Raw genomic sequence first — 26,796 nt, forward strand, 5'->3', positions numbered from 1 at the left:
AGTTTTGCAGGAAAAGACGTGATGGTTCAGATTGATAACAAGCTGACTGTGAGCCAGTCACACAAAGAAAGGCCTAGAGCATCCTGAGCTGCATTAGGAAGACTGCTGCCAGAAGGCCAAGGGAGCTGATCCTTCCCCTCTGCTCAGCTCCAGTAAGGCCGCACCTGGATTGCTGTCTCCAGCTTTGGGCTTCCCACCGAAGCCCAGGGAAGGGCCACAGAGATGATAAAGGGATCATAGCATCAGGAAAACACTGGAATAATAATGCACTAATCAGGTTTCCATCTCTTTTCATTGGCCAGTCTTTCCATTAAGCCTGAGCAACAATACCGTCTCTCACATACTCAGCAAAAAGCAAAGCAACATGTCCCCACCACAAAAAAAAAAAAGATTAAAGACATAATTCCGTATGCTTGGTGTCCAGCAGAATGTTTTAAAATACCTTGGTATTTTCAAGAGGAAGGATGACTACTCAACTTCTTTCAGTATTTTTAAAAATAATCAAGATTTCAGTTTTCAGAAAGGAAAAAAAACAAACACCCAAACAAACAGTAAGATTATGACTTCCATTCTTACATATGACAAGCCAAAAATACTCTTAAAACGGCAATCTATTTTTTCTAGCAGGTATGTGGGGGTTGTTTAGTTTTTTCCAAACAGAGCAGCTGCAACTACTTGCAAATCAAAGAAATTCTAACACTCTCTGGGGTAAGGACTGCATTTTTTTCACTTTATCAGAGAGCTCAAGTAGTAGCTCTTAGCTGTGCTAAGAAAAGGAAACTGCAGAGCTCTGAAGCAGTGTCCTGCTGTTGAAAAACACAGGCATGCAACCCAAAGAAAAGCCAAGTCTAAACTTACATAATCCCTACCAGAAATGAGTTCCCCAGAAATATTCTGCTGTATGCTCATAACTCCTTATGAAATAAAGGCTACAGTATCCATGCAGTGTTTTAAGTAAAGGGTAACAGGCCATTTTCTTCATGATTGCATTTGATTTTATAATCTAAGTGTTTAAATCTACACTGGCTCAAACACCACCTACAATGATGCCAACACTTTGTCAAAAATAACTTTATATATATTTAAAAAAAAAAAAAACAAACCCAAACCCACACCAGACATCTATTCTAAGTCACGGAGTCAGGAGAAATTCAACATGCTGGAATCCCCCATCACCATCTAGAGGGTGTTATCAGACAGCGCAGTGAGGTGCAAATAGGAAGGGACAGAGACAAAACCATTTGAAAATGAGATTCACTTCCTCCTTCCAGAATTCATAGAATAATATAAAACAATTTCTGGTTTACCTTCTTTCTAACCCACTCCATCTCCTTTATATATTTATTATACATCATCAATGCCCTATTTAACTCTGTTTGGTTTTCATATTATTCTCCCCTAGAGCATTTTGCCAATATTAAAAAACACAATAGCATTAATGACACACTGTTCTCGTGTGTTATTTCTTTTCAATTTTCTAATCCAGTTGAGTTATGCTTTATATTCTATTTTCTTCTCTCCCAATACAAGAAACTCATACACCAGCATAGGAATGAGTGAGCACACTCTCCAACATAACCACATCTTTCTACTGTTTATAAGCATCCTACCATCTCTGGCCACAGCCTTTCATCATTTATTTACAATAAATATTTTTCAATCCTCTAATTTTCCTCTAGTCTCTAGTTTCCCACTGAAGTTGCTGTGTGACCTGACACCAACCCAGCACAGCATTTATACTGTGCAATATCTTTGTAATACTTTAAATGTCTCCTTAATGGCTTTAGCAGATCGGTGCAAAACACTCAGGGTGTCCTGAAGAACCAAAGTTTTCCTTTTATCAACTGATGAGAAGACTTACTTTTTTCATTTTGTGGCATCACCTCTGAATCACTTCCTAGAGAAGCTTCCAGAACAAAACCACAGGGCTGTTCTTGCCCTGTCATCCCATAGCACCCAAATTTTTAATCCTTCTGGGTTTTTGCCTCAGATCAACCTATTATGCATACCACATGCATGGTCAACCAGAATAAATATTATTTTGGTACATCTCTCTTCCATTGTCATGATATTTATTCATTCCAATATCCTTCATGCAGGTCCCGGCTAAGTATCGTTCTTTCCTTTATTTTGGAGTCTATCAAAACCTCACAGGTAACTAGTAATTTCATTCCCAAAGTAGTGAGAAAACAGAATTATTTTCCTGCTTAAACACTACCCATATCTAATGAACAGGTTACCATATCTTCACCTTTCACAAAGCAGGAACAATAGCTGTAATGCTTTAATCCTTCAGGTTAATTGAAAAATCTTACAAGCCTTCATCTACGCACCATAAAGTTTAATAGACATTTATCCCATCATAATACACAGGTTTTAGTAGCTATGCATGTGACCCCTAATCTCATAATGATTACTTCAAAGAGCCTAAAATTTTTAGAAGGAACAAACACTGGTAATGCACTATCATAAATTGGAATAATTGTAGAGATAAAAAAGACAGGAGAGAGAGAAACTCAGCAAAATTTTTGTTCTTGATTTGTTTTTTCACACTTGGGGAAGGAAGGTTACTTGTTTGGGATATTTGGAGGAGAAAAAAAAAATCACATTTTCTTCATCAGAGATATTTTTTTCTGGTCACCCCTAAAACCCCAAAAATGGTTAGAAAACATGCATGTAAAACTAAGTTCATCTCTTCCTGTTATTTGAGACTATTTTAGTGAAGCACATATAGGAAAACTGCTCAGCTCTAAAGGCCCCCTTCCCAATTCTGAAAACAGTCAAAAAATAAAGCAGAGCTCTCCATCTATGCCTGTCCTTTAATTATCACATTTTTATAGAGCATCTCATATCACTGGGTATTGTACTTAACACCTCCAACTTCTGGAATAGGAGATTACAGCAGAAACCAAGCTTTCATTTTATAAACATACTTTCCATATGGAATAAGCTTAGAAATGTGATTTTGTAATTTTTCAAGCGTAGAACAACAATGGTGGCTGGCAAATACAGCCACCAACAAAAACACTTTGTTTATAAATACATAGTAGAATAAATAATTTTATTTGCTTTACCACACGAATTAAAGAGCAAGCTCTGACAATAGGAAAAACAATTGAATTATGTTCGTTTCTTGCAAATAAAGCATACATAGTTTGTAATCTTGGTTTGAATATATGAGAACACTCTGATCCCTTTCAACATCTGTGAGGAAAGAAGAGAAAAACTCAAAGCACACCTACAGTGGAAAGGGTACATGTCTGGAAAAGAAAATCACTTATTTGGGTGAAGTGGGGGTAGAAAACAGGGTTGAAATAGAATTTTTCCCCTATCTATCAACAGGCCTTGAAGCTGGTAACACATTTTCTGCACCTCATAATCATTCATGTCTGTGCTATTTACATATGTGTATACATGTGCATACACACACACTGAAAATTACATATATATGTATATATATTTGATTACAAGCTGTTGCTTATTTATGCTTTTCTCTAGCTGAGGAACACTACTCTCCAATCTCTCTTTTTCTGTAAAATTACCTGCAAGCACATATCATATGATTTCCATCAACTGAAGTATTTACACACAGACTGAACACATCTCTGCAAGTCATGTCCTGCCCTAGACAGAAGTTACTGGAAAGATTAGATGAAATCCCTCTGATCATCCCACTCGCTCTGTCAATCTAGATAATATAAAGGTACCTCCTACTTTCACATCAGTAACAGTTGAACTTTGTTATTTCATATTAAAAACAATAAGGAAGAGAAAAACATGTATTTTAAGGACCTGTAGAACTAAAGGTTTACATACATTTTCCTTCTGCTTACCTCATCTCTAAATGACCTTCTTCAAGGTGAAATCCCAAGCAGGGTGAAGTTCTAAAATATGTAGTAGTTATATATTTGTTTATTTATTTAATATTTTCATCTTTCCTTTTCAAAAAGACATGAGTCTGATGCAAAGATTTTGTATGCTAGCATGCCATCCCCCCTCCACCATGCTGAAGTTCTTCATTAGATGATGGTATCTGAGTTCTTTGTGAGACAGAGCAGTGACCAGTGGGTCAGAAGCTCCATGTAGCTGCACTGGTCTAACTAACAGTAAGATGCTCAAAAAAACACAAAGTACAAGATCTGCAGTAAAGGAGAGCACTTTTTACAAAAATAAAGAGATACAACATCAGTGGGGGAAATCTACAATGGACAATCTCTCAAGTTTTCCTCAATTTGATAGGCTCCTTTGCCTCAAACAAGGCACATGAGCAAGTTTCATCACAAAAGCTATTTAAAATGTGCATTGGGTCAATATCTTCACTTTCACTTTGACTATATCTTTTTATTACTGTCTTAAAACATTTTATTTTAACATTATTAAATAAACAAATGTAATTAGCTACATATGTCAGCTTGATTCAGGGAAATAATTCATTATATACACCTTGCTTTAGATAACATCCCATTTGTACTGTGATTTAAAGTGGAAGGGACATACTTGTTACCAATGATTACTTTGTGGTTTACACCTTTGATCTTCTTCCAAAATATGGCCTTTTAATACCCACCAGGCAGGTTTCTGTAAAATTGGAATAGAGAAAGAATTGCGAGAAATAAAGTGGGAAGAAAGACACGAGGTCCTCAGTTGTCACATTTATTTAGAGGTTTTTCTGCATTAAAACCAAATTGTTCATTACCAAGACACTCTGGGACTCAGTTTAGAGGCTAGTGGAGAGCCACAGAAAATGGCTCCAAACCTTTCCACATCATACCTCAAAATTGTGGTGGGTGACTTACACTGAAATAAAAACAATACAGACTCCAGTGATGAAAATATATATAAGTTCCTCCTCAAGCAGATCTGACTGACACAAGTGGAATACATATCTCTGTTCACTGGTCCAGATCATCAGTGCCAAAATCCACATACTTGGGATTATTCCCTTGTGTACAGAAATTCTTCCTGAAAACATAATTTTTTTGGACTGACATTTAAAGTGGGGAAGGGAATCACTGAGGTCAAACTAAATTCAATTATGCTGACATGGTTCTCCATCCCAAATGACAAACTACTGCTATCATCACCTCAGTCTGTTTACTGTAGTTTAAAGCTCAATATTACAGAACTGCAAAGTCATCAACCAGAATAATCATGTAGAGAAAAAGGACAGTTACCAACAGTTCAAAGCCATGGACAAAATACGCAATTCCCCAGAGGCAAAGTGGGATGCAGAAAAGTTGCAAGAACCCAGTAATACTCTATAAAAACATAATATTATCTAAATATTATATATTTCACTCTTGGTTATCCAGAAGCTTTATCCCTGTGGATTACATCTGTTCTCAGGGACCTCAAATCACTGCTGATTGAACAGACTACTATAATCTATTACTAGAATAAATCCCAGAATAGATATTACACTACCACTCAGAAAAAATAAACTATAAAACTTCACACCACCACCACCACCAAAGAAACTAATATGTAGAACTTAGCTCTTTAGTTCCTCAAATCTATCATCTGTCATTTAGCCCTGTTCTTTCTATATGAGTGACAATGGCTGTTTTTTAAAACAGGAGAGCAAGAATGGATATAAGGATAGGTAATGAAAAAGAATGAAGTAACCATAATGAAGATAATGGGGTGTTCAAGTATTTCCTCAGTTAAATGGCTGGTGGCAAAAGAAACTCTTTCAACAGCTACACAGAACAAACTGCATTACAACTAATAGGAGGAGGATAAAGAGTAGAGGCAAGTGAAGAGAAAGATCTGATAGCATTCAGTATAAAATTCAATATTCAATATAAAATTCAACATTCAGCATAACATTCAGCTGAGAGCAAGAGCTGCAAGAGGATGTGCTTGCAGTACAATACCTGGAGGGGAAAAGAGGAGGGCACCCCAGATGCCTGCAAGGAAAAACATTTCTATTTTTTTCTAGTAAAAATATTCAAGAAAGCAGAACTGGAACTGAAACTCAAATCTATATACTAAATAACATATAGTATATATACTACTATATTGGTGCAATTTAAGAGCAACATAACATAATAATCTTAATAATTAGCAAGTAACAAGTAATTCTGAGTTCAAGATGATCAGATTTCTCAGCTTTTCCTGTATCTGTGGCCACACACAATATGTGCTTAAACATTAAAGGCTTAGGTGTATGTTCATCTGTGTTCATCCTTCTTCCAGTAGTGCCTGGATCACTTTTAATATCTTTTAATAATATTATTATTATAATCTAATATTTTAATATTAGACAATAAAATTCATGACCACAACTAGAAACCTGGTAACACCACAGTTCAATAGCATGGCACTGGCTCTCCAAAGGGATGGGAAAGCTGAGCTCTCTTGGAAGTAAGGATAAGATTACAAGGAAGATGGAAAGAAGAGTAGGAAAGCACAGGGAAACAGAGCTATGAAACCGTGACCTGGCCCTTCAGCCACACGTTTCACATGGTATCAAGCAAAGGCTTTTGTTCATCCATTCTCAAATCCAGCCAGGTGATACATTTTAAACACATGCTGATGATAGGTGTGGGTTAGTCCCACACAGTTAGATCCAAACAGTCTAGACAACCTGCCATACTCACAAATAAAGGTTTTCTATTTTAGAAGCACGTTCCCTATCTTGCCTCTTCAGAAAGGAAATAAATTCTTGATTAAACTTTTTAAAATGTAGTTTTATGATGATAAAGTTTTTGTTTTAATAACTTCAAATCAGAGTCTGCTGAGTTGGAGGGGACCCATCAGGACCATTTAGTCCAACTCCTGTGTGCCAGATTTACATTCTTGTGCTCTCTCATGATAACAAATGCAACAGAGGACAGATTCTCAATAGTTCATCATTCTTTTAATATTTAAACAGAAAAAAGTAAGAGAACCCCTATATTAATCATCAAAGGGGTAAAGCAGTCCAGTAATAACTCAGTGTTGTATGGATTACTTCATAAGGACAGGCTGAGGAAAATAAAACTTACAAGCTGGCTACAGAGAAGATGACAAAAAGAAGATATCCATGAGTCCAATACTCAGCAAGCATACAAAGACTGCATCAGCCCCTACTGGAGATCCTTTGGTGACTTTAGAATAGAGAACAATCAAAAAAACAGAATCAAAAAAAGCCAGCAGATGGCTCTAAATGAGGAGAACAGAGACAGGTGACTAACTAGCCTGAGAGAAATAAAAATAAAATGGGAGCAGTGCCACCTGAATAGGTAGCAGGCTTATCAATGAATGCCAAAAATGAGTAGTACCCATCTGCTCACCCTAATAAATAACCCTTACTAGAAAAAATACAAAAGAATATCATTCCCTTGGCAGATGTGTTTGTTTAAAATATTTATGTGGGTCTTACACGGCTTAACAACTGTTTGCTGAGAACACAATAATGCTTTAAGATGACCCTTGGAAGCATGGAGCAAGTCAGTAGCTTTAAGAATTCATGAAAACAGAAAGTTACAATAACTTCCTTTTAAACAAGCAAATGCTCTGCGATTACCACTGCTTTCAAAATGTCTTTAGAAAGATATTTCTGATCAGCTGAATGGACTGATAAAAAAAACATGAATGAGAGGCACTTCAGAGTCTGGAAAGTTAGTACTTCTCTGGAGGTAACAGCAGCAGAATGTATCTTTATTCAAAAAGAACTTCAAGAACCATGGTACAAGACCAGTTTACCTCCTCTACTGTCCGCCCCAAATGGCAAAAAGTAACCTTTCTGCCGATTCTAAGTGTGCATTGAGAAAGGAGGTCAGACATGGCTGGAGGTAAAATGAGAAACGCTCAGGTCTCCTGGAGTACTGTTACAAAAAGAAATGGCATGGAAGAGAAGACTAAAGCAGGCAGATGGGTCTGTCTTCATGAGTTTGAAAGTAAAATGCCTCTTCTTCAGCACTAACCTTTATCAACTCCAACCACTGCTTATGTAATGAAGGCGTAGGAGTATGGAACTGAAATTCGAACTTGCTAAAACTGAGACTCTTGCAAGCTGGACTTTTGATTCAGTGGTGTATTTATTTTTTCTTAGGTGACATAAACAGCTGGAAAATACCCTGGTCTGTTTAATATAGTAAATTCTACCACCTCCATAAAAGCAATGTAAGTCTGGATTCACACAAAATTACCCAGAACAGGACAGGCCACTGTACACAGCCTGTATACAGCTACCCCATCTTTGCAAATGTTTTGCATAAATGTTTTTGCATTAAATTTATGCTTTCATATGTCAAAAATATGACAGAATTAAATTTAAAATATGCATATACAAACATGTATAAAGGGAAAGAAGAACACAACAGAAAGCACTTCTGAGGAGACAGAAATCACAAAATGTGAGCAAATATTTATCCACAGAGACTACAGTTCTGTAAATGTCTAGACACAGACATGGGGTCAGACCTCCTTCATAGTTCCTCCAACAGATTTTTTAAAACTCCCAAACAGCACTTCACTAAAATAAAGCCAGCAGATACTGAACTGGTTCCTACAGCCTCGAGAACCTTTACCAAATACCAGCTGGCTCTTACAGCTGAATCACAAAACACAACATTACATACATAACCATGTACATTATTTCTGCTGCTTTGTACTCCCTGCCTTACCATGAATACACAGTAAAGTAATAAAAACCCATTAACATGATTTTTTTCACCTGTGAACTGGCCCACACTTTTTGAAATAAGAGCAGGAATTCTCTGATACAAAACCAAACAGAAGACTCAGTTTAAATTCAAACAAACAAAGACTTCCACCAAAGAAAACAAACTTTCAAGGTCAAGTTACAAGGTTTTAACTGTAGCATTTCCACATGACATTCCCTTTCTAGTCCAACTAAAACAGCTGGTATGGGTTTTTTAAATAAGTATTTTTATGAAACACTTACAGCAAAGCCAGTATCACTGAAAGTGCAAAACGAACATCCTTAAGTTTTAATTTCTGTTATAAAAATTAGTCAGGATAAAACTTAAAGCTTTTATAATGTTAATCATTCAATATTAGTAGCAAAATATTCCTTCTATTCCTTCCTTCTGTTGACTGCATCTTATTTACATCTTTATATTTGTCTTATTATTATTTACATCTTATATTTGAATATCTGTGTTTCAATACAAGTAAGGTCCATTGCCATGGCAGACAGATTTTGCCCATGCTATAGGAATGAACAGCAGCAGCTGGTGCCACAGCCTTCTCCTGACATCTTCGAGAATAGTACCAAAAAAAATTCTTTAAACATACAACATATATTCTCATTTTATGAAGCATTAAACTGTTCTCATTGGGATAAGAAAAAAGCATGCCCGTAAGAATTATCACTCCACTGACACCATTCCATATCCTTTTTATAATGGTCTTCTGTGGACCTACCAGAGCAGGGCATCCTGCCTCTAGCATGTACAACACTGAAATAGACTTTAGAAGAAATTGTCTAACCAGACATATTCCTAAACTTTAACCTTTGAAAACATTTAACTTTGTTAAAACCCTGCATTTAAAAAAAAAAAAAATAAACAAAAAAAAAAACAAAACACAACAAAAAAACCCCACAAAGTTTAATAATTTTCTTTTAAATTGGCTAGTTAGTAAGGATAATTCTAACCACACTTGAAAATATTTCAGGATTGTGGAATTTAGGCTCAAAAATCTCCCTAGGAACAAACATTTCTATTTGTCTCAGAGGAAGCAGGTACAGCTTTTTTATGAGTCCTCCTCAACATGAAGTTTTATCACACACGGGACCTTAAATAGTTCCAGCTTTGTTTAACCAACCTTCTTTTCTTGAACATATCCAGAATTACTTGGTATCTGCTCATTACATTGCAAAAGCAGAGTTTTTCTTCCCTTGCCTCTCCACCCAGGTTACCAGAATGAGTAATGGTCACCGAAAATAAAACTAGCTAACTTGCCCACTCATAAAAATGACACTTCTAGAAACTGTAATTTATAGAAGTACAAGCAGCAGACAGATACATTGCAATTTAAATATCTGAATCAGAGCCTGAAGGGTCAATAGTTAGAAAATGGTCTTAATCTCATAGAAACAGAGCAATCAATGGGTAATAAGCAACACAGTAAGTATAAAATCTCAGTTTTGTCATGTACCACTGAATCTTTTTAATAAACTCATCTTGGCTTCTTTCCACTGACAAATACAGGTATTTGGGAAAAAATGGCTGTAAAAGTATGATATCTAACTGTTTAAAAAGATTCCTTCCTAAGGAAGTAGACCTATGAAGTGGAATTATTTTAGCCACACTGGAAGAACAAATTAAATGCATGAAATCCTTGTGGATGCTGGCACGAGGTTACTTCAGCTCCCACTCTAGGTCAGGAACATCAGAGTTTTTCTAAGACAACAGTCCTAATGCTGGCAAAATCCAATCAGCCTGCTATCAGACAGGCAAAACAGATTGTTCTTTGTCATACCAGAAATCAACTTGTGTCAACTGAATCAAAGGGGTTTGGTTTTGCTTTTAAGCTTTGTATCTATTCTAAGTGCGTGAATCTAATTATTTGGCCTTATTCTATTATGCTAGGGGGAGTTTTGCTTAAAGAATTCTGCTTGTTTTCCTGGCTGGCTTGGAAAATTAAGAAACTTCTGTCAGCAAAGCAAACAAATGCACAAAGCAATCCAGATGCTCTTGATGCACAGTAGATGAGACTTTTCAGCTACCTAGACATCCTTAATTATTTTCAGCAAATAAGTCATCTGGGTAAAGCTGTTTGTTGTAGTAAAGGCTGTGCATTCCTCTGTTGAGGTAATCTCAACAGAGCACTTGGTGCTGACAATATAAATAGAGCGTTTTTTTCTTGCAACTAGTAAAAAGAATGTGAAGTCATAAAGAGAGCCCAACAGCATCTTCTTCTGTAGCACCTAGAGAAGGCAATAATAGGAGGTTTTCATGCTACTTGTAAGATATTCTGTTACTACTAAGCAATGGCAGAGAGCTCTCTTATTGCAAGAAGAAGCAGATCCTTGGTCAGCCAAGACCTTTTAGCCCTGAATATTCAAGAATCAGCTTTTTTAAAGTACTTATGTTTATTTATTACCTTATATAAGAAGGGATTATGATGACTGTAAGACACAAGGCTACTTGCGTTACACAGCAGTCATCAATGCCTGCTGCACATTCATCCCCCAGGCTGTGGTATATTTGTATCGAGGAATTTCTTTTGGGATCATCAGAGAACTCTCAAGAATTACCACAAAAATTTCAACAGGAACACTGCTTCACATCTCGTTCTGTCTATGCTCTGTCCTGCTATGAGGGTAAAAGCTTAGTTCCAAATGCAAGTCACAGATTGTAAATATCAGAAGGTGCTACATGTGTCATCAGAAGGGAACCTCTAATAGCAACCATCAGTAGGAAGTATAACCACAGTTTGCTAAAAATTTTGTATTCACATCTGGTGATGACATCTTTATATAGTATCATCACTGATGCTCTGAACGGGTACAGCTTGACTGATGCATATCTTTGGTTCTAGTGATACTATATTTTAAGAGTGATGGATAGTAAAACAGTTTCACGATGTAAATATATTGCCTATATATGTTTTGCCTCAAAAAATTCTAATAGCTTTTTATTTTATTTTTATTTTATTTTATTAATTCTAATAGCTTTTTATTTTATTTTTCAGCACCTCATATTTCAAGGAATAGAAAACAATTCAATATGAAATCATGAGCATTCTTTTTAAAATCAAAGTATGTTGAATACTTTCAGGAACAGAGTAAGTTCACCTAAGTGCATATTCTGGCTTGACCATCCACACCTGAGGCAGGAACTCCAAAAGGCAGATGGTTTGGCAGCACTGGTGGGGTGAGGAGGCCATGTGTTTGTATGTTTTCTGCAGGTGCGCACATGGGGAATATGGACTGCAGAAATATATCCTACTCTGTCAAATCACTTCAAGTTGCATAAAGCATTTCTCCATGTACTGCAATGCTCAAGCAATCAAATTTGCATCAGATAACCCACTCTACTAATTTTTGAAGCATAGATTGGAATATTTCCACAGCTCAAAGAAACTTTGACAGATACAGAAAATATAGCAAGAGCTACATTTCTCCAGCACACTTTGGAACTGCAGAAATTTCCCCTGGAATGGGAAAAGCAGATACCTGATTCTCAAACTGGTTAATTAATTACTGCTTACCTCTTGCTGGTGACAGTTACCACAAAGGAGCAACTTTATCAATACTAAGGGAAGATTAGAGAAATTAAATTTTAAACACCCTTGCAAAATTGCAAAGCTAAACAAATCAACAGTACAAGGAAAAGAGTTTATGCTGAACCCTGCTTTCAGAACGTATAAGCGCTCTCTTATGGTTCAGAAATTCCAACTTGGTCATCTCAGAAAGAAATATGATCCTGATACAAAGAACTCAGTGGCTTAACAACTAGAATTCTCTTCCACATCAAAGACACCCACATACACAACCTTGCCTAAAATCTCAGTTACAAGTCCTGCAAAGAATTAATGCATCAGTTATGGTGAAGGTCTATCGCCCATTTTCTAACTTCTCATGGCAAATACAATGTACTAAGGAGCAAAACTGCCCACAAGGAAAGCATAACGACAGTAAGAAATGGACAGTCCCAGAACTAAGCTTAGGGATGACTTTTGAAGATAATCCCCAGACCAATCTCCTTTAGAAATTAATTCAAGCTTTACTTCTGTACTTCACAGAACTACAGGATCATAGAATAATTTTCTATGGTTCAAAGAGACCACTAGAAGTGGCCTAGTTCAAAACCCTGTCCAAAGCAGGTCACTCAGAGACTTCCCTGAGTTTGGGTTTGAAAGCCTCCAGCACAAGAGTTTCCACAACTTCTCTGGGCAACCTAATTGTGGCTTATTTGGATTTAGTGCTCTCCCCACCATGAGCTCTTCATGCAGAGAGATCCACACAAAACAACTGCTTGCTAACACAGAAAAGCAAACCTAGAGTTGGCCTAACTGATGTTTTCAGAAAGGGAAAAAGGGCAGATAACATATGTGCAAAACTTGTGAAAGATTAAAGGTTCACAAGTCACCCAAAAAAAAATCTCACACTTGTACATCCACTTCTCAAGTCTTAGAAACTGCATTTACTATTTACTTCTATCTACTTTGTCTATGCCTGACCTTTAGTAAATGATGCACCGCAAATGTCCTACCTTTTCTTTTTGTATCTGGCTACCAACACTACAGAAGTTAAATACTAACTGATTTTTTTTTTAACTCTTCTTTTAAATTATTTTTCACAGTTATAGATTTACATTCCAAACATCTGGAATATCTGTAATTCAGAATTTAGTTGTGGAAAAGAGGGTGTTATACCACAAAATTGTGAGATTTTTAATTTTAAAATAATTAATTTCAGATGCCATATATCACAAATGGAGATGTAAATTAATGCAAGAAAGTTGATAGGTTTATGAAGAGCTATTGTGTATCCTTTTCCAGATGATGGCAACATGCTGACAGCTTTAAAGAACTGTTACTGTGTTACTCTGAGTTTTATTATCTAAGCAGCCTCCTCCCACTGCAGCAATCTAACAGTTTACATTTACAGTTGATTATAACTTCTATTATGTTCCAATATTTGCTAATCATCTCAGAGACTGTGAAAAATAGCATAATTTGTCTCAAGCTCTCTCCTCTAGACACACTATTCTAAAAGCCTGAAAGACAACATATGCAATGTTTTCTCTTACAGCATCCATTCTCAGTTCTTTAAAAATATTTCAGACAGCACTCTTCTATTTTCCTCTTCTGTAAGATGTGTCAGCCAACAGAACATAATTCATTCTCAGGTTTACAGTAAGCTTTCTTTTGCAAGCAGCAGAACCAGAAAAAGTTTATTTCCTCTGTGTTTGGAGGCAAAGTTAGATTGCAGATTCAGTGGTAATGGACAAATTCATCCTGCTACCTCTGCTTTGGCTGCACAGTTTATAGGGTTTATCTCCTTCATTTTCACATTCATTCAATCCTTTATTCTCACACACCACCTGTGCCTTGCTGAATCTGGGACCCAGACATTTTGTGTGAAATTTAACTGAAGTGGAAGGAAGAAGGCTGACAGAAGATGAACAAATACCATTTTGCAGACATAATTTCTTTAGGCCTTTATGCTTAAAACCTGGGATTTTTAAGAAAAGTATTAAACTCAACCTAACAGTGTCTTCAAAAAGTGATGGTAAAACATCTCACCCAGCAACAGCTTAAGTGGAAGTAGCACTCTGGTTCTCAAAATGATACAACGTTAGTCTATTCTCACGGATAAAGGTCATAGCTAAAGCAATCTGCCACTCTGGGGGCAGATTACACTTACATACATCCACTTCTTTCATATCATTCATCCAGGACATTCCCTGCTTTCACGAGGCTGCAACACATTTAAGTGTGAACAGATTGATTAACAACCAAAAATCTGAAACAAGCTGCCACTGCATTTCATTGTAGATGAGCAGGAATTGCTGGAGACACTTTGTAGAGTCAAACCATACGTGCACAGGAGTGCTGTGCAATACAAACTGCACATTTCAATATGGGTGATCCTGGGGAGAAGACAGGGAGTCATTGCTTTTTAAGGGTTTGCTTTTTCAAAAGTATTGGGAGGTATGACAGCAATGATGACTTTGTTTGAAACAGTAGAGACACACAGAAAAATACACAGAAACAATGAACTATTTTGGAGGCAGAGAAGTTGATGAACTGATACATTCAAGCACAAGAAACCAAATCCCAACTCCTAATCAGTAGAGGTCAGACAACTATTTTTCAATTATATCCTAGAAATTCTTGTGGCAGTCATCAAACAGAAGGTTTGTGACAGAGTAGGAAAATTTTTCCCAACTTGTACAATAATACCTTGATTTTTTTAACTATGCTGTCTCAAAACATATGACAAGCAAGATAGGGTATCTAGCTTCACAATACATTAAGTAATACATTAAGTAATACATTAAACAGTAATTTTCTGCTTCTAATTCTGACACCAAGATGTAGACTGTGTATACACTTTTATTTGCCTGTTTCTCAGATTTGTACCTTAAAAATATTGCTCTCCTAAATGAAGTTACTAACTTCAAGTGAAACAAAGGCAAATGAGAAAAACCATTTGCTTACCAACATTCCTTCTTAATTGCAAATGCAAAAGTAGCAATATAAGCTCATCAATCAGCAGCTAGAAACATATAAAACAAATAAATACTTAGATCACCTACTTAATTCCTTTTCTGTGTTCTGGATCACTCCCTCAAGCATACAAATAGTTTTGTCATGCACTTCAAAATCATTGTACATTATAAACAATAACACATCAGCATGGCCTAAGCATATGTCATGCTTATATGAGAAGGTAATGTCAGACTCAAAAGGTGCCAATGTTCTGTGTTATGCTGCAGTTGCTATAAAATGTATTCCTGCAAAGCAGTAGAGAAAATACCACCTAAAACCTCAGCATCTTGTTGGTATAATATTTAATGTTGCTTCAGTAAATGACTTTGAGGGGAAAAAAAAAATCAAGGCTCCTTTTGTATATATATATATATATATATATATATATATATATTGACACAGACCTAATTTTTTCAAGTTAGTTTTCATTGACAGGTATGTAACTGACACCTTCGAGAATTCTTATTTATTCTGTAAAAAACTGAGTGCAAACTACCAAAAGTATAAGCAAACCCAAGTGACAGATTTATAGCTAGTTACACAAGAAAAGCGTGAGAAAGCATGGTGGTAGCTTACAAGCCTTTCTCCCTTGATTTTTATACCTACTACTCCTGTTTATGTTACTAATCCATAAGAAGCCTGGTAGCATTCATAAACTTTTAGACTCAAATCATTCAGACTCACATCAGGGTCTGCCAAAGCAAGCATGACACATCTATATGGAATCTCTGCGTCCAGTGTCAACACCCACCCACAGCCAGCTCCCACCACCCTTCCTCCCTTGCTCCAAGCAGGACCTTAATTTAACTTCACCAACTGCCCCAGGTAAGGCACTGGGGCAGTTCACCTAAGAATGAACAATACAGGAAGGAATAAGGTGATAGAAATCTGTTTCAGGGTAAAAATATTTCAAATGCTTCAGATAAGAAATTCAGCCATTCTGAACTATTACTGTCAAAGAAGCTTTGCCTACAAACTTGCCCTTAGCAGAGGAGTTTTCTCTGGTTGCTTCTCAAACTTGCATAAACATAAAGAGATGCCAACGTGAAGCTGAACTGTATTACATAATTTAAAAAAGATAAAAAAATGACAGCATTAATAGAGATACCTTCAACGTGATCCATGAAAAAAAATGCTCTATTGGATAATTAAACATTTGATATTAGAGAATCTCATTGCTCTGAGGCAAAAAGAACTTATCAAAACTGCATTTTTAACCCTTAATGTTAAGTATAACATCTGGGGGAGAGAAGGGGTAGACAAAGAATAAAGCTACACTTTTCTCCCTTTTCCAGCATAAAAATATTTTCAACAACATAGAAATAGATCTGTTTTATGTGTAATGAATGAAAGATGAACAGATTTGATCTCATCATTAGAAAGAAAGAAAAGGAGGTTTAGTATAAAATGTCTCTTTAAAATGGAGGTCCACCATTAGGAAAGCCAGTTTTGGGTACTTCTGCACTTGCCCTATCATAGACACACAAACATATTGGTTTATGTAATTACCACCTCAGTAGGTAAGGAACTAGAAAAGCCAACATCCCAGCATTTCCCAAGCTTGCTACTAATTAAATCATATGCATACCAGTTCAATCCAAGGATGATCAAAGTTAATGGAAAAAAATTTCAATTTAATTCAATGAACTGTGGAGCAGTTCCAGACATCTAGCTGCTACTCCATCCTCTTTCTTCTTTATCAAAAAGCACTCCAACAGTGTGAAAGTGAAGAGGACTCCATATGAGTCTACAGATTTTGTGATTTTGTATTTCCCCCCAGATCTGAATTTTAAATTAGTTGACTACATTGCATGAAATTAAGTAATCTCTTCCATGAAGGTGGATTAGAGGTTACTCCAGGTTTGGAAGGAAAACTGACTACTAATATTACTGTTACATCAATAGCTTTAAAAGATTTCAACTGTCTCTTTCTTACACATACATTAATTATAAATTTATTTACGTGTCCCACTGTTCACCCCTGTAACTATATTGCCATACCTAAGCATGTAAAATGTCAGCCCAATGTAATGGAAATAGGGCACTAAATTTATAAGGCTTTCTAAGATTAACAAAAAGACAAATTAGTGTCATCTAAAGAAAAAAAAAAATCAGTGATCAGATCAAATATCTATTTCTAGTTACATCTGAAATGCAATGTCACAACCGCCAAACAACTTCAGTAAACTGGAAATAACATTTATGAAACTTATCTGAATAGCTTTTGCTTCAATTCTTATTAACAATGTTTTTTTCACATTCTCTTTTTCACTAAATATTTGTATTAAAAATGATAATTTAATTTTAACATCTCAAAACTCATCTCCCAGTGCTGTCCAGGTGCTTTGTAGCCATGGTTTCAACAAATGTCCTTTCAGATCAGCCTTAAGGCTCTCATTTCTTTAAAACAGAGCTGGGCAGGAGTTGCTCTAAAATCTTTATTTGGGAATTCAATATATGAATCACTTTTAATAGCCACTGCATAATGTCTCAAATGCAATAAGTATCACATAGGAAATTAAATTTTAAAAAAATAATCATTCCTTTTCAAGAATCAACAGTCAGTTAAATGAAAACTGAAGTTGTCAGCTTTCAACAGGAAGAACAGTGTCTATGCCTGAAACTTCACATTCCATCTATACGGGGACACAAGCTTAAAAGAAAAATGGTGTTTTGACACAGTTTCAGTAACATTTATGTATGCAACACTGCCTAATCGTCCTCCTCACATCTTTCCTATTCTAAGACAGATTTCAAGCATTTCCTGTTGGAAAAGGCTTTTTTTTTTAATCATCAGCTCCTTCTACTTCATGTTGGAGAAACACACAAAAACCAATAGGAAGGGAATGGTGCTACAACAACATTTATTACCACACCTCAGGTCTCCTTTGCTGTGCCTACTCAGAAGCCCTGGACAATTCTGCTGTGCCACTGGGAACTTCATGACCAGGAAGTCAGAGCTGCAGGATTTTATTCCCGTGGAACACAAAATCATCTCTGATGGAGCCCCAAAATCCTGTATCTGAATGTGAAATGATCTCCCAGCATTGCCTCTTCTCTCTCAACTACTGTGTGAGATGAAAGAGATGTAAAGAGAGAGATGTCAGCAAATGATGACTGAAATCCCTGCCATCTTTCTTCTGTTTCACTTTGACAGGGAAGTTTTCTGCAGAGTCACTTTAGGCCTCCAATTAAACACAATGTTAGCAGGGCTTTTTTACTGGGTCCAGACATGTAAGAAATGGTTCTTAAACTCAGCCCTTGCCTGAGTACAGCATAGTTACAGGATAACAGATGTATAGTATAAGGTACAACGCGTAAAAATTGAGTCCTATAAATTTACCCACGTGCTAATACTGCTCTTGAGGGAAAAAGATACTTTCTTATACTTTAAAACATCAGCCTACTTTCCTTAATATGAGCCCACTATCTTTGAAATGTTAAATGGGACCAACTAAGAAGTAAATTCTATTTGCTACAACACTTTTTCTTAGATAATGTGAAAACCTTTACTGTTTTTGTAGAATTCCCAATCACTGAAGCTCTTTTCTGTTGAGTGATGAAACAGAAATCAACAACCAGATTTTTTTTATTTTCCCATTTATGTACTAGTGACTTAGGCTGTTGTTTTCCTTTACTGTTACTGTAGTCTAGAAGCAGAAGACCCGTTCATCTCTCAAGAACTATTAACCTAAAGTCTTAAGCTAGAATTACAAATATATACTATGTTACAGCAAACAAAATTTGTTCAGAAACCCTCTATCATCATTTGCATTTGATCCCAAATCACATGGACTGCAAACACGAATAACGCATGGAAAAAATGAATAAAACAAAAGTATAGGGAAAAGCAGCTAGCTTACACAGAGTGCAGTATTGACTTGCATGTTGTAAAAGGAAAAAAAAAAACAGAACTCACTTCATCAGTTTCTAAGTGACACAGTTCATTCCAACCCATTTAACCTACACAAAATGCTGGACTCTAATGAACAGCAAAATCTGGAAACAATACAGACAGCTCTGCCAGCAAGTCTCACACAATCACAGTATCTGTCTCAATACAGCTGGTCTTCCAGCAATATGAATTTCAGAAGGTAAAACAAAAACAAAATAAGATTGCACTGCTAAACATTTTCAGTTTGCTCTCCTTTACCCTAGTCTTTTCAGCAAATTTATTTACTCTGTTTACGTATTTTTTAACTATTTTGCTGTTATTTCCTTCATTCCAGAACTAAAATTTGCCACAGGTGAATGGATAATGTACCTCTCCTAAATCCCACATGACTATCAAGCCCGTGTACTGCCTCTTCAGTCTCCCTATACACTGCTCAGCTGCAAGATGGAAGAGTTATTTTACTCTTTTAAGGACAAGTACACCCAAGAAGACACTCAAGAACTAAGTACCTAGCCAACCTCCATCATCCAGCTTAAAAATTTTAACTTGCATATTCTACAGTTATGAATGTATATGGGTTACCAAAAGGCAGAAAACCTGATTTGTAAAATCCTATTTATATTATGAAACATTTTCTGTAACTACAGCTAAATAAATAGATTAATTATGTTTAAAGCCTAAGGGTAAAAAAAGAAGTATTTTCCTCACAAATACTTCAACTGCAACTGACACTGAAGCATAAACAATGAGGCTGATAAATATTCATGATAAATATAAGGCCCCTCAATTTAAAATTCTGCCTATTCAAATAAATATAACTCAAATTTTAAAATTGATTTGCTCAGTTCTGTTATAATTTCCTGATACAACTTTTGTTAAAAGTTTACAGCAATTTGAATGTATTCAGGCAGACCTATCTCGTAACACTGTATTTGATTACACCTGAACACAGCTGCCTTTACAGCATTTCAGAGGTCATCAGCTGACATCTCCAATAACTTGTTAAAGAAGAACTACTTCCAAAATATTCTGTAGCAAGCAAAGCAAGGCAAGTATGACTTAAAACACAGATTTAAATGGTGTCTTCACGCAGGCCCGCTACCACCAGATTAAAAAAAGGCTTTAAAGTATCACACTAAAAAGTACAAAACTAGTATTGCTAACTTCTTTTTTTGTCATTAATGCTAGAAAATAGGAAAAACTTAAGTCCATGACTCACAACTCCCTAGGATAATGGGCTCCCAAGCAGCTTCATGTTTTAGCATCTGTAATATTCTTGGGCAACATCTCCTGTAAGGCTTGCTAATGTTGATATAGCTATCTAGACAAAGCCTAGCTCAAATAACAAAAGAAAATCTTTGTTTGAAAGCCCTTGAGAAAGCCACGTATTTTAACTATGTCAGAGAACCCTTCTGTGACACCAGATATTTGCAAGTTGCACTTCCCTCCAGAACAAACCTCAGTGGAAGAAAACTTGAGACAGAACTCAGAATGCACACGTCAGACTATGGCATAGAAGTGTGTATACATATATATATATATATTTAAGACTATAACACAGAAGTTTTTCTCCATCCAGTCTTTAGATACCAAAGGCAACATCCTCTCATCTTGCATTCTGAGCCAAGACATACACATTGACTAGGTGAAAGAAGATATGAAAGTCAGGGAAGTAAAGTAAGTAACAACATGAAAGAATCAAGTTTTTATTATTAATGAAGAATAAGATGTTATTATAGCTCAAGGTCACATATGACAAAACAATCTTCAGTTAATGCCACATCTGTTACATACCGAGAGAATCAAAATTAAAACATAACAATTGTTTTGGTTTGTTTTCTTTAAAACCATCTGTAGAATTGCAATTTGTCACATGCTGAAAGATTGTGTTCCACACAGGCCCAGCAGGGTCTGCCATTCAGGGTAAGGACTGAGACCCCAGGAGACACTGAGGTCAAACGAACTCCAAATATCAGGTGACAAAATAGGATTTCATAGAATCTGCAATATCTCTTAAACTTAGTTTATTTTAAAAGGAATCATTTAAATAACAACTCAGGAAGTCTGACAAAGTAACTAGAATAAACATGGTGTTCCCACATACTTAGGTCAAGTCTATCCCGCAGAGTTTCTGTTTGTAGAATGAATACTATATTAAGAATATAACCTACCACAACAGAACAGCGATATAATGGCAGCATAAAAATAAGATACATGGTGAGTGGAAGTGGAGGGTGGAATAAGAACCACAATCTGTTCAGGAAGGAAGAGGGACAGAAGTGAAACAGAAAAACTTAACCTCTATCAAGCAACATCTATCTGTTTAGAACATCATTCTTTCATAAAACTTGACAAAGTTAGTGTGCCAACATAAAAAGCAATCAGCTATTCTAAGTTCAACAAACCTATATAGAGCCAATATTTAATTATCTCTTCAGTATGTGATAATTTTACACATTCAATACTGTATCTGTCCATTTTACAATATTACCTTCCCATGGGAGGAGCTGGTGTAACGCACTATGCAATTTTCACACTGCAAGTAATCAGTATAATAAAATCAAAGTTAAAACAACTGTTGAAAAAAAAGCTATGTTCCTAGTTAAAATAAGTAAGAAAGCAATTTTAAAAATTATGCAAATTCTTTCAAAAGAACACTTTCAATGAAGGTCTTGAAAACTTTCTTGAAAGTCAAACCAATTTTGAAATCCTACATACACACAAAAAAAATAGAAGTACTGTTAAATCTGTGTGAGAATCTGATAATATGCTCTGTTTATCTGTTTTCTCTGTTTTAGATGCAGCACATCTACTTCACCATGAATCATTTCCAAAAAATGGAAAAAGGTAAACAACAATGAAAATAAAGTGCAAAATTATAAATTAAAGGAAACACATGTACTGCCAGGTTAAAACAAACACACAAACAAACTAAATAAAACAACAGCAACAACAACAACAAAAATCCCCAGAACCTGACCTTGGTCAAAACCAATACTAGGCTACAAAACATACCTGAAAACCTAATCACGGAACAGAAATTGCAGAACAAGGAGATACTTAATTTGGGTCTCCAGATAGATGAACTCTCACTAATGTTCCCAGAACAACACTTCAAACTATTTCTTCCCCCATTCCTCTTTCCTACCTCTCAGCAGAATATAAACCCATACCTATAGGGAAGCTGGCAACCCCACTTCACAGGTCTGCATCCCCATCTCCATCAACACTCACTCCCAGTTGCAGGGAAGACACAAACCTTATTAGGAGCCCACTGACACACACAGCCTTTCGCTGATGCTGCCATGGGGTCACGTAAGTAAGAGACTGGAAGGTTAATGGTGGGGTTTGTAAAGTCCTAACTATTGCCTCTCTGTAGCTCTGAGTTCATTCTCCATTCACGAGAGCATCACATCCTGTCCTATCCTGTCCTATCCCACCTCCGTTATAACTGGGGTGTAAAATGAGAACCTCTTCTCGCACTGTACAGCAACTTACTGCCTAGGTAGTCAGGCAGATTTCAAAGGGATTATTGAAGGATCTGGACATACTCCAATATAAAGATGATAAAATTCACCCTTCTGAATTTCTTCTTCAGAAGATTATTATCTTCTACCTCTCCCTCTTTCTCTTATTGTTACACACCTCTTTATGTCTCAAATCTCATAATTTTCTTTGTACTAGGAGTAAGGAAATGCATGAATTCTATAGGGAAAGAAAATTTATATAGCTATCATACATGTCCTTAGCAGTTGGTGAAGATGAAGAAAGATTTTTTAATTACTAAATAAATTAAAATTTAATTATTGATTAAAATGGAGAGGGACTGAAAACTGGTTACTAACTAAAAATGCTGGCAGTGCTGGTGTCAAAGATTCAGAGAGCTAAATTTATTTTTAATTATTTACCTGCAAGCAGAGATAATCTTTCTTCAGCTCTGCTTCTTTTGCCTTTAGACAGTGCTTTGTTCCTTCTCAGGCTGAAAGAAAAATTTTGACAGTCACCCCAGATATAAAAAACAGAAAGAGAAATAAAATAATAAAAGTTCTATCTAGAACTGTGAAGGAATGTAAGGAAGTATTGACAACTCAGCTGGTCTTACAAACGCATCAGAAGTATGATATACACAGGAACATGTCCCTAATGCACTGTCACTCATTGTCAGAGCTCTGAGGATATAAAACCAATAGTGACACAAGATGAAAGACCAAAAATGTCAAGGATCATGCAAAAGTATCTTAAACTATACCATTACAACGCCTAAAATGGCTATATTGTTTTCCTCCTTTCAATTAAAGCACTGCTCTATAGTCTTCTTCCATCTTAAGAAACAAGTTGCTTCAGCTTCCTATTCAAACTGTGGATTTGTTTTTCCTGGATCAAAAGTCCAAGGTGCTAGAACAAAAAGTCATACATGGATGCACAGCACCATATAAAATGAAAATGTGTTACAAGTGGAAAATCACATTCGTCCTCCCCTCATCTCACAGTTAGAAAACTTGACAGCCTACTTACAATCCACTCAAGCCTTGATTTACCCATCCACTGTAAACAACAATTTTGCTTAACTTTTCTTTCACTAAAAAAAAATTTAAATACTAGCTCCTTACACATGTTCCATTATCAGAAATCACACCTTTCCAACACATTATAGAAGAACTTTCCACCTTTACTTTACCTTGGATAACATGCTTTCTTACATCAGATCCACACTACCTTATAGCAACATGATACTGCTACACCTACTGATACTTTGATCTAGGAATTGTTTCCAACAAATAATCAGAAAAGAAGGACTTGTAAGAAAATGGCTACTTGAAGTGGATTTTCAGAGAAGGACTTAAGCAGTAGTCCTTGAGTGGAGCTAGCTAGCTCCTAGTGTCATCTGACAAGAAAGGCCATGTCCACAATCCAGGCAGCAGCAGAACTGGGATGCATGCAAGCAGCAGGATGTCTTTGGCTTCACATATTTGAGACATGGGACTAGGTAAGAAGAAAAAAAACACAGCACTGTGTTAGCTGTGCACCAATCCTGAAGGCTGAAACACGGAGAATCAGAGATGAAGGCCACGACCTTTACCACCACAGAATGACCATGTGCGTGCCTGAATATGTATTTACACGTTTTTCTGCACACTCACATACACATTTATATACAACAAAAAATAAACTCAAGAGAAGAAAGAATTTAGCTCCAGCAAAATATCTTAGGTGCAATCATGATCTTTAACTCAAAAGATTGGCAGTACCATTTGTAACTAACTTCCTAAACTGGAAATCACAAGTCAGCAAAAAATATACAGGGGCAGCTACAAAGAGAATTTTAGTTGCTCTGAAACAAAGTATTAGTCCTTGTTTTACAGCTAAGTTTGCTTCCTAAGCTAAAATTTTCAATATCCTCTGAAAGAGGGCAGAAAAAATATCAAAATAAATACATAATTTAGCCTGTCTGGCTGACAGCTACTGAGAAATACAATGATAGCGTAAATCACAGAGGAGAGAGAGGAATTACACAGCATGAATCTAAAGGGGCATAAATGAAAAAGTGGGATGAACTCAGGGAAGAGGGTGGCATAGGATGGGCATGAGAAAACATTTCTTAACAGCAATACATTATAAAATAGAATATATTTTCCCACAGAAAGAGAAGTAATTTGAGGCTAAATTTGATAAAACACTGGAAAGCACTGCAAAGAAAGCATTTTGGAATTGATGAGGGCATGGAAGAGAACACTTCATTAATCCTGTCCTTTATGCTTCTCAAGATTAGATTTCTGAGGAAGATTTCAGTATAATAAAAAACCACACAGCAAAAATACGTTAATTTTTTGTTGAGTTCTTGTCTTCATCAGCATTAAGGTTAAAAGTGTTTAGAAGTGTCATTTGCGTTTGATGCAAACATTACATGCTGAACTATTTAAGCATTGCTGGTAATTTTAATTCCCTATTAGCTATTCTTTTGCCTATAATTCAAAATTATCCTTTTAATTCTAGACTTTTATAGTATTTTACTTCAAGCATTTCAAAGGACTTCACCAACATATGTCTACTAAGAACATCTTTCAAAATCAATACAGTGTAGAACACTGCCTTTCATTGATCCAGAAGTTATCCTGTGACTGTCCAGTTCCTTAATTGTCAGGTAACACAATGCCCATGTCCTCTGGAAGACTTAAGCCACAGGAAATTAGTTAAAACTACTGCCAAGAAGGAAAACAAAATTCAGTACTTCTTTTAGTCTGATGCCTGCAGCACAAGAGATCATGAACCAGGACAGGTTTAGGAGCCATGGTAAAACCAGTGTTCCCTTAAAAGACCAAGTATTACAACAGGAAATGCACTACTGGTTGCATTTTGGTTTTCCTATTATTACTGTTCTTACAATCTTACTTTAAACAATACACAACAGTCTGCAACTCAATTTAGAAAGAGATGGGGTAACTCACAAAAAGCTGACCAAGAGAAGAGCTTTGTTACCATTTTTTTCTTCCCACTGAACTTCCACATAGAATTTTTTTAAATGCACAAAGAATTCAGGAGTATAGCTGAATTTGAAATATGGACATTTCTCCTCCTAAATAAAAATGTGCTTTTCTACAGGGCAACCAACTAAATACTATGTTTTTTAAATAGCAGAGTCAGTCAAGGCCTCCTGTTGATACTGTGGAAATCTTAACTCACCATACAGAACAGTTAAATTATAGTTTGTTACATTTGCCACTAAAAACCCAAAATTCTTGTGATTTGTGATCCTTGACTTAAAGATCCTACTCTACACTGTGTAGGATCTCACTGTGCACAACCCTATCAATCAAGAACTAAGACAAAGAAAGAAAAGAGACGTCATACCAGCACAGAAAAAGTAGCATGTTTTCACAAACTGAAAAAGAGTGTAGTATTTCAACAATCAATTATCATTCTGACCCCCAAAGAAAAATAGTGAAAACCAACAACAGCATACCAGGAAAGCACATGCTCTCTGAAAGTGTTCAGTACCATGTCATAAAGCTGAAATAGTGCACCACAAGGAACAATTCAGCAACAGACGACATCAAATATGTCCCAGAGAATAGAACAGCTGTTTCTTTCCACTCCAGATCACAGCCCCTGCATGTACTTCATCCAAATTCCTTCCCTTCCCTCCCCTCTTTTAGCAACTACAAACTTAAATATTCCAAGTACTGATACCATTATAACTTCTCAAAGTGCTTGTTTATGCTGAGAGACACAGAGAGGCAAGGCACAGGCCACCTTCCTTCCCAGACCAAAGGCTGAAAGCAAAGACCTCTGTACAAATGAACACCCACCAACCCTAAATTCAGGTGCAGTTTTCCCCTTAGGAATGAGAAGGAAGTTAATTAAATGGTTATTTCTGCTTCCCCATACACAGGCTCCAGTGTCAGAGGACACACAGCAGTCATTTGGGCTGTGTCTGTCCTTTGAATTCCCACCAGGCTTGCAGTGGTGCACATAAAGAAAGGCCAGCAGAAACACAAGTATCCCAGTCACAGCAATGACCACTTCCTGCAGAATGAGACAACTTCTGGGACCATAACCCATCGCTTCCAAGAAAACACAATGACAAATGAGTAAGAAAACAATTAATTTTTCCTGTTAACAGTGCCAACCCGGCTGCACAAAGGTGACTAGTTTCTGCCAAAAATTGACTTTCCCTCCTTGAGTAAAGCTAGAAAAGGGAGACAGGCCTTTTCTCCTTTGATAGA

The 26,796-nt window shown here is 36.3% G+C and overlaps 1 protein-coding gene across 4 annotated transcripts in view; it reads right to left on the bottom strand.

Annotated features, from left to right (window-relative positions):
* FARS2 (phenylalanyl-tRNA synthetase 2, mitochondrial) overlaps positions 1-26,796 on the bottom strand; it is a 244,530-nt gene that overhangs the window by 215,123 nt on the left and 2,611 nt on the right. For 2 of the 4 annotated variants that reach the window (XM_058831259.1, XM_058831263.1), the window contains exon 2: positions 22,981-23,051. The exons of 1 other annotated variant lie outside the window; for it this stretch is intronic. The gene's annotated coding sequence lies outside the window, so the exon portion shown is untranslated. Of the gene's footprint in view, positions 1-21,563; positions 21,609-22,980; positions 23,052-26,796 lie in introns of all 4 variants that reach the window. One more of the 4 variants, XM_058831261.1, reaches the window with a different exon arrangement.

Source organism: Poecile atricapillus, chromosome 2 (assembly GCF_030490865.1).
Source record: "Poecile atricapillus isolate bPoeAtr1 chromosome 2, bPoeAtr1.hap1, whole genome shotgun sequence".
Classification (NCBI taxonomy): Eukaryota; Metazoa; Chordata; class Aves; order Passeriformes; family Paridae; genus Poecile; species Poecile atricapillus.